The sequence below is a fragment of the Oryx dammah genome, unplaced genomic scaffold, assembly GCF_014754425.2.
Source record: "Oryx dammah isolate SB20612 unplaced genomic scaffold, SCBI_Odam_1.1 HiC_scaffold_2, whole genome shotgun sequence".
NCBI classification, from domain to species: Eukaryota; Metazoa; Chordata; class Mammalia; order Artiodactyla; family Bovidae; genus Oryx; species Oryx dammah.
Window position 1 is genome coordinate 51,988,284 of NW_024070186.1, and position 12,040 is coordinate 52,000,323.

Below are 12,040 nucleotides of genomic sequence, written 5' to 3' on the forward strand. Positions count from 1 at the left end.
CACTCCAGTGCCGTGCAGCCGCCATTCAAATGCCTGTCTTGCTGGGGCTTCTCTGCCCTCAGACTTGGGGTATCGCTCATGGTTGCTCCAGTGCTGCGCAGCCACATATGTAACCCATATGTTGCCAAAATGTCTAGCTAGTGCCTAAAACATGGTCACCCAAAGTATGTTAAATTTACCGGCAAAATAGTCTGACAGCAGTGGTTGCAGACCAAGTCATACTTGGTATGGTTAATTCATGCTTCTGAGCCCAGGCGTGGCCTCCATGTCTTGGAGAATGTAGACTTTCTGCTCTTGAGTCCACTGAACAAGCCCCGTGTTAGGTGGGGGAGGCTGCCTAAAACCAAAAAGTGTGCCTTATTAAGAGGCATCTTCATCAGGGGCTCTCAATAAATATTTACATGGCACATAGTTCATATGAAAATTAACTTTTTAATATTAGTTGAGCTTAGAAAATGCTATATAACTTGTTTGAAATTATAGAATTAATCATTATATGTACTAAGAACAGATTAGAAATATTCTTCCATGCAAGAAAAAAGGACAAAAAACAAAAATAGAGATGATTAAATAAAATATTTAATAAAATATATAAACAATTAAAATTAGAAAAATTAAGAAGTAAATATAATTGAGTCCAAAGTTATCTGTTAAATTAAGATTTACACTTGGATATAAAACTCAGCCAAGCAATACATAATTTCATTAAACTAAGTTGGTTAAATGTATAGATGGATTCATATCAGGAGCTTTATATAATTCAACATATGAAAAGCTCAAGTAGAAAAAAATGTGTGTTCTTGCCATAGATGTTGAAAAGTCATTATATACAATTTTATATTCATGTCTAATAGTAATAATAGGTCTCTTAATCAAATAGGAATGATATATTAACCTTAACATATTAAAACAATGTACTCAACCACAGTCACAATCAAGTTAGTTTTGAAACACAGGAGGAATTCCCACTATAATCAGTAATTAGCAGGAAGAATCCTACTGCTTTCTTTATTTAACATTCTTCTTGAAGTACTAGTCAGTAAAGTTAGAAAATAAGAAATAAGATTTAAAATTTTATATGAAATAGCAGCAAATACTGTAACAGATTACATAATTCTTTACTTTAACACTAAAAAATTTGTGACTACAATAAGAAAAATCCATAAGGTAATAGCTGCAGAACTAAAACAAAGCAAACAAAAGTTTTCCTAGCTATTATTAGCCAGAACATACAATAGTATACAATACAAATTATACCGTAAGAAAAATAAGCCAGTTTGCGACAGAACTGCAAAAGTGAAATACCTCGAAATAAACTGAACAAGGCATCAAGCAAATCTATGAGATTATAAAGATAAAATTTTACTAAAGGATAATAAAATAACTTGAACATATAGGAGTAAAGCTTTATTCTTTTACTGGAGGGACTGTATTTTTAACTTATCAATTAATCTTGAGACTCATTGTGATACCTGTGAAAGTAACAATAGTATTCTAAAGCTCATATGCATAAATAAATGTATGTAATTATATAAAAAGAGAGGATAAGGAGACTGGTTTAACCAAATGTTAAAATATGTTACTGTGAAATACACACATTCACAAACATGTTGGTCTCTCTCCTCAGTTCTTGGTGCAGAGCTCCTAATACTCTCATAGTTTCCTAAGAGATAAGAGCACTAGGAACTAGGAGCCACTTTTGTTTTCATATTTAGTCTTTTACCCCAGTTCCTGACACATACTTACTAAATTCTATGAGATTTCCGGGGTCACAGGAGCATCTTTTTTTCTAATGAGACAGTTCCTAAACAGCTCCTGTGAAAGTCTCTCAGTTGTGTCCCACTCTTTGTGACCCCATGGACTATACAGTCCAAGGAATTTGTGAGTCCAGAATACTGGAGTGGGTAGCCTATGCCTTCTCCAAGAGGGTCTTCTTGACCCAGGAATCGAACTGGGGTCTCCTGCATTGCAGACGGATTCTTTGCCAGCTGAGCTACCAAGGAAACCCTAAATAGCTCCTAAAAGACCAGAAAGACCAAGTCATGACTAGAAGCTTGGAACTTTCAGCCCTACTCTCCATCCTCCAGGAAGGGAGAGAAGCTAGAAGTAGAGTTAATGATCAAGTATGCCTGTGTGATGAAGCCTCCATAGAAATCTCCAAAATATAGGATTTGGAGAGCTTCTACATTGCTGAACACATGGAAGTACTGAGTGTGGGCTATCTGGTGAGAACATGAAAACTCTGTGTCCCTTCTCCCATGCTTCATGCTCTGTATCTTTTCTCTTTGGATGGTCATGTGTATTCTTAATCACATACTTTTATAACAAACTGATAAATATTTGTTTTTCCTTGAATTCCATGAGCCATTCTGGCAAATTATCAAGCTCAAGGGAATCTTGATTTATAGCTAATTGGGCATAAGTATAGGTGACAGCCTGGGACTTGCAATTGGATCTGAAATAAGGGAGGGGCAGTCCTGTGCAACTATACCAGAATTGCATAAATCATACAACAGCCAGCTGATGTCACAGAGAATTTCTAGATGTGGGAAAACTTCAACACATTTGATGAACTATTGTGAGTGTATAAGTAAAGGAGAGCACGCAGGGGTGTATTTTTCCTGTACAGTTACCATCTTTAATACAGTTGTGTTACACAGTGTCATTTGAACAAAATCTATAGTATATGAAGTTTGAAACCTTGTAAATATCTTGGAGGAGGGGAGTCCCAAGTAGAAAAAAGGGCACATGCAAATCTCCAAGCCCAAGGCAGAATGGTGCTTGGCATATTTGAGAAGCAGTAAACGCGACCTTGGACTTAGAGCAGAATGAGAAGGAAGATGAGGAAATAAGCTAAGAATGGGAACAGAGGTGGAAAGGGAGGTGATAGAGCATATGAGCCTAATAAGTCATTAAAAAACTTTGAACAAAGAAGTGAAATAATTTGACTGACATTTTAGTGACCTCACTCTGGCACTGTATTAAGAGTAGATGGAGGTAGACCATGACAAAGGAATAGAGACCAAGATGAAGGTCAACAAAAGTCTGGACAAGAGATAATGTCTTGAATAAGGTTTGTAGCAGCAGAGGGAAGGCCACAGAGTCTAATTCTGGATATATTTTAAGGATAGACTCAGAGGACATGTTGTTAAATTTAATGTAGAGTTTGAAAAAAAGGAAAGCAAGGATGACTCTGAAGATTTTGGTTTGAAAAACTAGATAAATGGAATTGCTGTGTACCTAGATAGTGAAGATGAGTGATGCCAGGAAATGAGGTTTTGACTGATTAGAGAGAATAGGTATGAAGTTTAACATTATTAGAAATGAGGATGTTTTGCCCTATGGTGGTAACTTCTGAATTTAGAACAACAACCCAGGATAATTTAGAGCACTGAATATTTATACTCAGCAAACGCAAGACTGGGAGCTGACTGTGGCTCAGATCATGAACTCCTTATTACCAAGTTCAGACTGAAATTGAAGAGAGTGGAGAAAACACTAGACCATTCAGGGATGACCTAAATCAAATCCCTTATGACTATACAGTGGAAGTGAGAAATAGATTTAAGGGACTAGATCTGATAGAGTGCCTGATGAACTATGGACTGAGGTTCGTGACATTGTACAGGAGACAGGAATCAAGATCATCCCCAAGAAAAAGAAATGCAAAAAAGCAAAATGGCTGTCTGGGGAGGCCTTACAAATAGCTGTGAAAAGAAGAGAGGCAAAAAGCAAAGGAGAAAAGGAAAGATATACCCATTTGAAGGCAGAGTTCCAAAGAAGAGCAAGGAGAGATAAGAAAGCCTTCCTCAGTGATCAATGCAAAGAAATAAAGGAAAACAATAGAATGGGAAAGACTAGAGATCTCTTCAAGAAAATTAGAGATACCAAGGAAATATTTTATGCAAAGATGGGCTCAATAAAGGATAGAAATGGCAGGGACCTAAAAGAAGCAGAAGATAAGAAGAGGTGACAACAATACACAGAAGAACTGTACAAAAAAGATCTTCATGACCCAGATTATCACGATGGTGTGATCATTCACCTAGAGCCAGACATCCTAGAATGTGAAGTCAAATGGGCCTTAGGAAGCATCACTATTAACAAGGTTATTGGAGGTGATGGAATTCCAGTTGAGCTCTTTCAAATCCTGAAAGATGATGCTGTGAAAGTGCTGCACTCAATATGCCAGCAAATTTGGAAAACTCAGCAGTGGCCACAGGACTGGAAAGGTCAGTTTTCATTCCAATTCCAAAGAAAGGAAATGCCAAAGAATGCTCAAACTACCACACAATTGCACGCATCTCACAAGCTAGTAAAGTAATGCTTAAAATTCTCCAAGCCAGGCTTCAACAATACATGAATTCTGAACTTCCACATGTTCAAGCTGGTTTTAGAAAAGGCAGAGGAACAAAAGATCAAATAGCCAACATCCACTGGATCATGGAAAAAGCAAGAGAGTTCCAGAAAAACATCTATTTCTGCTTTATTGACTATGCCAAAGCCTTTGACTGTGTGGATCACAGTAAACTGTGGAAAATTCTGAAAGAGATGGGAATACCAGACCACCTGACCTGCCTCTTGAGAAATCTGTATGTAGGTCAAAGCAACAGTTAGAACTGGATAGGGAACAATAGGCTGGTTCCAAATAGGAAAAGGAGTATATCATGGCTGTATATTGTCACCCTGCTTATTTAACTTATATGCAGAGTACATCATGAGAAACGCTGGGCTGGAGGAAGCACAAGCTGGAATCAAGATTGCTGAGAGAAATATCGGTAACCTCAGATATGCAAATGACACCACCCTTATGGCAGAAAATAAAGAACTAAAGAGCCTCTTGATGAAAGTGAAAGAGGAGAGAGAAAAACCTGGCTTAAATCTCAACATTCAGAAAACTAAGATCATGGCATCCGGTCCCATCACTTCATGGCAAGTAGATGGGAAAACAGTGGAAACACTGGCTGACTTTATTTTTCTGGGCTCCAAATCACTGCAGATGGTGATTGCAGCCATGAAATTAAAAGACGCTTTTTCCTTGGAAGGAAAGTTATGACTAACCTAGACAGCATATTAAAAATCAGAGACATTACTTTACCAACAAAGGCCCATCTAGTAAAGGCTATGGTTTTTTCAGTGGTCATTTATGGATGTGATAGTTGGACTGTGAAGAAAGCTGAGCACTGAAGAATTGATGCTTTTGAACTGTGGTGATGGAGAAGACTTTTGAGAGTTCCTTGGACTACAAGGAGTTCCAACCAGTCCATCCTAAAGGAGATCAGTCCTGGGTGTTCATAGGAAGGACTGATGTTAAAGCTGAAACTCCAATACTTTGTCCACCTGATGGGAAAGCAAACTCATTTGAAAAGACCCCGATGCTGGGAAAGATTGAGGGCAGGAGGAGAAGGGGACGACAGAGGATGAGATGGTTGGATGGCATCACCAACTCGATGGACATGGGTTTGGGTGGACTTCGGGAGTTGGTGATGGACAGGGAGGCCTGGCTTGCTGTGGTTCATGGGGTCACAAAGAGTCGAACATGACTGAACAACTGAACTGAACTGAGGAATGTCTTGTGAGACACCAAATTTTGGGAGAGGGGATGCATTTGATAAAATCCAGAGGTGAAATTTCTTATGATATTTTCAGTGCTTCTGTGCTTTATTCAATGAGATATGTAGCATCTATTATATATAAAAAAAAAAAAACAGCAAATGTTTATTTCAACTAGATTGATGATATTCTATGCAGCCAAAGATGGAGAAGCTCTATACAGTCAACAAAAACAAGACCAGGAGCTTACTGTGGCTCAGATCATGAACTCCTTATTACCAAATTCAGACTTAAATTGAAGAAAGAAGGGAAAACCACTAGACCATTCAGGTATGATCTAAATCAAATCCCTTATGATTATACAGTGGAAGTGAGAAATAGATTTAAGGGACTAGATCTGATAGATAGAGTGCCTGATGAACTATGGAATGAGGTTCATGACATTGACAGGAGACAGGGATCAAGACCATCCCCATGGAAAAGAAATGCAAAAAAGCAAAATGGCTATCTGGGGAGGCCTTACCAATAGCTGTGAAAAGAAGAGAGGTGAAAAGAAGAGAGGTGAAAAGCAAAGGAGAAAAGGAAAGATATAAGCATCTGAATGCAGAGTTCCAAAGAATAGCAAGAAGAGATAAGAAAGCCTTCTTCAGCAATCAATGCAAAGAAATAGAGGAAAACAACAGAATGGGAAAGACTAGAGATCTCTTCAAGAAAATTAGAGATACCAAGGGAACATTTCATGTAAGGATGGGCTCAATAAAGGACAGAAATGGTATGGACCTAACAGAAGCAGAAGGTATTAAGAAGAGGTGGCAAGAATACATGGAAGAACTGTACAAAAAAGATCTTCATGACAAAGATAATCATGATGATGTGATCACTAATCTAGAGCCAGACATCTTGGAAAGTGAAGTCAAGTGGACCTTAGAAAGCATCACTACAAACAAAGCTAGTGGAGGTGATGGAATTCCAGTTGAACTCTTTCAAATCCTGGAAGATGACATTGTGAAAGTGCTGCACTCAAATATGCCAGCAAATTTGGAAAACTCAGCAGTGGCCACAGGACTGGAAAAGGTCAGTTTTCATTCCAATCCCAAAGAAAAGAAATGCCAAAGAATGCCCAAACTACTGCACAATTGCACTCATCTCACATGTTAGTAAAGTAATGCTTAAAATTCTCCAAGCCAGGCTTCAGCAATATGTGAACCGTGAACTCCCTGATGTTCAAGCTGGTTTTAGAAAAGGCAGAGGAACCAGAGATCAAATTGCCAGCATCCGCTGGATCATGGAAAAAGCAATAGAATTGCAGAACAACATCTATTTCTGCTTTATTGACTATGCCAAAGCCTTTGACTGTGTGAATCACAATCAACTGTGGAAAATTCTGAAAGAGATGGGAATACCAGACCACCTAACCTGCCTCTTGTGAAATCTGTATGTAGGTCAGGAAGCAACAGTTAGAACTGGACATGGAACAACAGACTGGTTCCAAATAGGAAAAGGAGTACATCAAGGCTGTATATTGTCATCCTGCTTGTTTAACTTATATACAGAATACATCATGAGAAATGCTGGACTGGAAGAAACACAAGCTGGATTCAAGATTGCCAGGAGAAATATCAATAACCTCAGATATGCAGATGACACCACCCTTATGGCAGAAAGTGAAGAGGAACTAAAAAGCCTCTTGATGAAAGTGAAAGAGGAGAGGGAAAAAGTTGGCTTAAAGCTCAACATTCAGAAAACGAAGATCATGGCATCTGATCCCATCACTTCATGGGAAATAGATGGGGAAACAGTGGAAACAGTGTCAGACTTTATTTTTTTGGGCTCCAAAATCACTGCAGATGGTGACTGCAGACATGAAATTAAAAGACACTTACTCCTTGGAAGAAAAGTTATGACCAACCTAGATAGCATATTCAAAAGGAGAGACATTACTTTGCTGAGTAAGGTCCATCTAGTCAAGGCTATGGTTTTTCCAGTGGTCATGTATGGATATAAGAGTTGGACTGTGAAGAAGGCTGAGTGCTGAAGAATTAATGCTTTTGAATTGTGGTTTTGGAGAAGACTCTTGAGAGTCCCTTGGACGGCAAGGAGATCCAACCAGTCCATTCTGAAGGAGATCAACCCTGGGATTTCTTCGGAAGGAATGATGCTAAAGCTGAAACTCCTGTACTTTGGCCGCCTCATGCAGAGTTGACTCATTGAAAAAAACTCTGATGCTGGGAGGGATTGAGGGTAGGAGGAGAAGGGGACGACTGAGGATGAGATGGTTGAATGGCATCACGGACCCGATGGACGTGAGTCTGAGTGAACTCTGGGAGATGGTGATGAACAGGGAGGCCTGGTGTGCTGTGATTCATGGGGTCTCAAAGAGTTGGACACGACTGAGCGACTGAAATGAACTGAACTGAACTGAATGTCATTCTTCATTTACATTACAGATTATTTAATATTTTATTTCCCTATGAATAAGATATAAACATATTTTAAATTGTTATGGAAAGTTTTAGATACAATCTTAAAAATATTTGAGTTGGACACTCTATTTTTTTAAAATATCTTTAGAATTTAAAAAATTTGAAAACAAGGCCATTGGTCTAGAATAGAAGAGTTTGAGAGTAAAAGTGGCTGGAGTAAGAAATCCAATGGAGTTATTGGTAACAATGAAGGACTATTTGAGCCAAGCGATCAGGATCTAAAACATCATTGCTGTGGTATTTATCTCCAGCAGTGATTAGATGCTTGGGTGCAGACACCACATTTAACCCATGGTTCTTATTTAAGTGAGTACAGAGAAGCAAAAGAGGAGAAAATAAATTGAAGATGTATTTGAAGGAGTGATTGTAATACTTCTTCCTCAAGAAATTTAAGGTTTTATAAGCAGAGCACAGTTTACCATGGAACAGAACAGATTTGAACTGTACAGGTCCACTTATATGCAGATTTAAAACAAAACTAAACAAAAAAGTATTAATAATGACAACACATAGGGAATGGCCATGAATGTGAGTGGCAAAGGTGAAATGGAGATCAACTTAAATTGAAAGAAAAGACATCAAAGAGCTGTTAAATCAAACATTGGAAGGATCTTTTATGTGTACATTGTATGTGTATACATTGTATAAATTATTTTTATACTAGTGTGCAAGAAATGTGTGTTAGTTTTATATTAGTAAATAACAAATTACCACAAATGTGATGGTGATATCAATACCTACTTATATTCTCAGTTTTTTTAATCACAAATTTGGAATGATGTGACTGAATTTTCTGTTTGGGGACTCATGAAGCTTCAGTGTTAGCTAGGTTGGGCTTTTTTCTGGTGGCTGTAAAAAAGGATCCACTGCTAAACCCATTTAGCTCATTAGAAAGTTAAGTTGTTTGTAGTCATAGGACTGAAGTCTCTATTTCTTTGCTGGCTTTCACCAGGGGTCTCTTTGTTTTTCTTGGTTTTTAACCCTCACACTTGGACCCCTCAGCTTCAAAGTCAGCAGGAATGGATTGCAAGTTTCTCATACCCCAGTCTCTCTGAGTTCCCCTTTTGCCTTCCTCTTCTGGTTATCTTTTTTCTTTTTTGTAAGGCTTAGTTTTTTTTAGAGCAGTTTTATGTTCAAAACAAAATTGAAAGAAAAGCACAGAGATTTTTAAATATACTTCTTGCTCTAGTATTACCTCTAATAATATCAACATTTCTCACCAGCATGGTACATTTATATATATATATATATATATAAATTTTTTTTTATTTTACTAAGAATAAATCTGCATTGATGCATCATAATCACCCAAAGTCCATAGTTTACTTTAGGATTCATTATTGATGCTGTATATTTTATGGGTTTTGACAAATGTATGATGATACATATTCATCTTTGTAATAGTATACAAAATATTTTTATTGCCCTTAAAATCTTTCTGTCTGTTTATCCATACTCCCTCACTCCAACCCCTGGCAACTACTGGTCTTTTTATTGTCTCCATGGTTTTGCCTTTTCCAGAATGTTGGGATAATATAGTAAGTAGCATTTTCAAATTTGGTTCTTTCACTTAGTAATATGCATTTAATATTCCTCTACATTTTTGCATGGCTTGATAGTACATTACTTTTTAGCACTGAAATCATTCCATTGTCTGAATGTACTACAGCTTAACCATCACCTACTGAGAGACCTCTTTGTTGTTGTTCATTTGCTAACTTGTGTCCAACCCTTTGTGACCCCATAGACTGCAGCATGCCAGGAGTCCCTGTCCTTCATTGTCTCCCAGAATATGCCCAAACTCATATCCATTGAATTGATGAGGCCATCTGACCGTCTCATTCTCTGTCATCCCCTTCTCCTCCTGCCTTAAATCTTTCCCAGCATCAGGGTCTTCTCTAGTGAGTCGGCTCTTCACATCAGGTGGCCAAAATATTGGACCTTCAGCATCAGTCCTTCCAATGAATATACAGGCTTGATTTCCTTCAGGATTGACTGATTTGATCTCCTTGTTGTCCAAGGGACTCTCAAGAGTCTTCTACAACACCACAGTTCAAAAGCATCAATTCTTCAGTGTTCAGTCTTCTTTACAGTCCACCTCTCATAGCTGTACATGACTATTGGAAAAACCATAGCTTTGACTCTGTGGATCTTTGTTGCAAAGTGATTGATGTCTCTGCTTTTTAATACACTGTCTAGATTTGTCATAGTTCTTTTTTCAAGGAGCAAGTGACTTTTAACTTCATGGCTGCATTCACCAGCCACAGTGATTTTGGAGCCCAAGAAAATAAAGTCTGCCATTGTTTTCATTCATTCCCCATCTATTTTCCATGAAGTGATGGACCAGATGCCATGATCTTTGTTTTTTGAATGTTGAGTTTTAAGCCAGCTTTTTCACTCTCCTCTTTCAATTTCATCAAGAGCTCCTCAGTTCCTCTTCACTTTCTGCCATAAGGATGGTGTCATCTGTGTATCTGAGGTTATTGATATTTCTACCAGCAATTTTGATTCCAGTTTGAGCTTTATCTAGCCTAGAATTTCACCTGATTTACTCTTCATAGAAGTTAAGGAAGCAAGGTGACAATATACAGCCTAGACATACTCCTTTCTCAATTTTGAACCAGTCTGTTGCTCCAGTCCATTGACCTCTTATTTGCTTCCAAATTTTAACATAAAGCAGCTACAAACTTCCATGTGCAGCTTTTTATGTGGATATAAGTTTTCATTTCCTTTGGGTAAATAGTGAGGACCGTGATTGCTGGATCATGTGGCAAGATTATATTTAGTTTTTATAGTAAACTACCAAATTATCTTCCAAGTGGCTGTACCATTTTGCATTCCCAACAGCCATGAATGAGAATTCTTATTGCTCCACACCTCTGTCAACATTTTGTGTTATTAGTACTCTGAATTTTGGCCATTCATATTAGATATGTAGTGGTATTTCCACACTACATACCTATTACATTGTTTTTATTTTAATTTACATTTCTCTGATGAATTCCGGTGTGCAACATCTGCTTGCATGCATGCTTATTTGCTATCTGTGAATCTTCTTAGTCAAGGTGTCTGTTAAGGTCTCAGGTGAAGTCGCTCAGTCGTGTCCAACTCTTTGCAACTCCATGGACTGCATCCTCCCAGGCTCCTCCATCCATGGGATTTTCCAGGCAAGAGTACTGGAGTGGGTTGCCATTTCCTTCTCCAGGGGATCTTCCTGACTCAAGGATTGAACCCGGGTCTCCGGCATTGCAGGCAGACATTTTACCCTCTAAGCCACCAGGGAAGGTCTTAGGTCTATTATTTAGTTGGGTTGTTTGATTTCTTATTGTTGAGTTTTAAGAGTTTTATAATATGCTTTAGATAACAGTCTTTTATCAGGTATGTCTTTTGTAAATATTTTCTTCCAGTCAGTGTTTTTTCTTCTAATTCTCTCAATATTGTCTTTTGCAGAAGTTCTTAGTGTTAATTAAGTTAAGCTTGTCAGTTTTTTTCTTTCATAGGGCATGTATTTGATGTTGTATCTAAAAAGGCATCCCCATACTTAGTCAGGTAGATTGTCTCCTATGTTGTCTTCTAGGAATTTTATAGTTTTGCATTTTACATTTAGGTCTGTGATCTATTTTAAGTTAAATTTTGTGAAGGCTGTAACATAAATGTCTCCTTAAGACCACTTTGGGGAAGGCAATGTCTCTATGTCCTTTCACTTCCTCTCCAATTTATTGTAGTTGCATAGCTCTATCTCTAGTTTCTAGCCACCTGATGCAAAGAACTGACTCATTGGAAAAGACCCTGATGCTGGGAGAGATTTAAGGTGGGAGGAGAAGGGGATCATAGAGGTTGAGATGGTCGGATGGAATTACTGAAGTGATGGACATGAGTTTGAGTAGGCTCTGGGAGCTGGTGATTGACAGGGAAGCCTAGTGTGTTGCAACCCATGGGATCTCAGAGTGGGACACAACTGAGTGGCTGAACTGACTGGCTGATCCCTAGTTTCACTTTGGTTA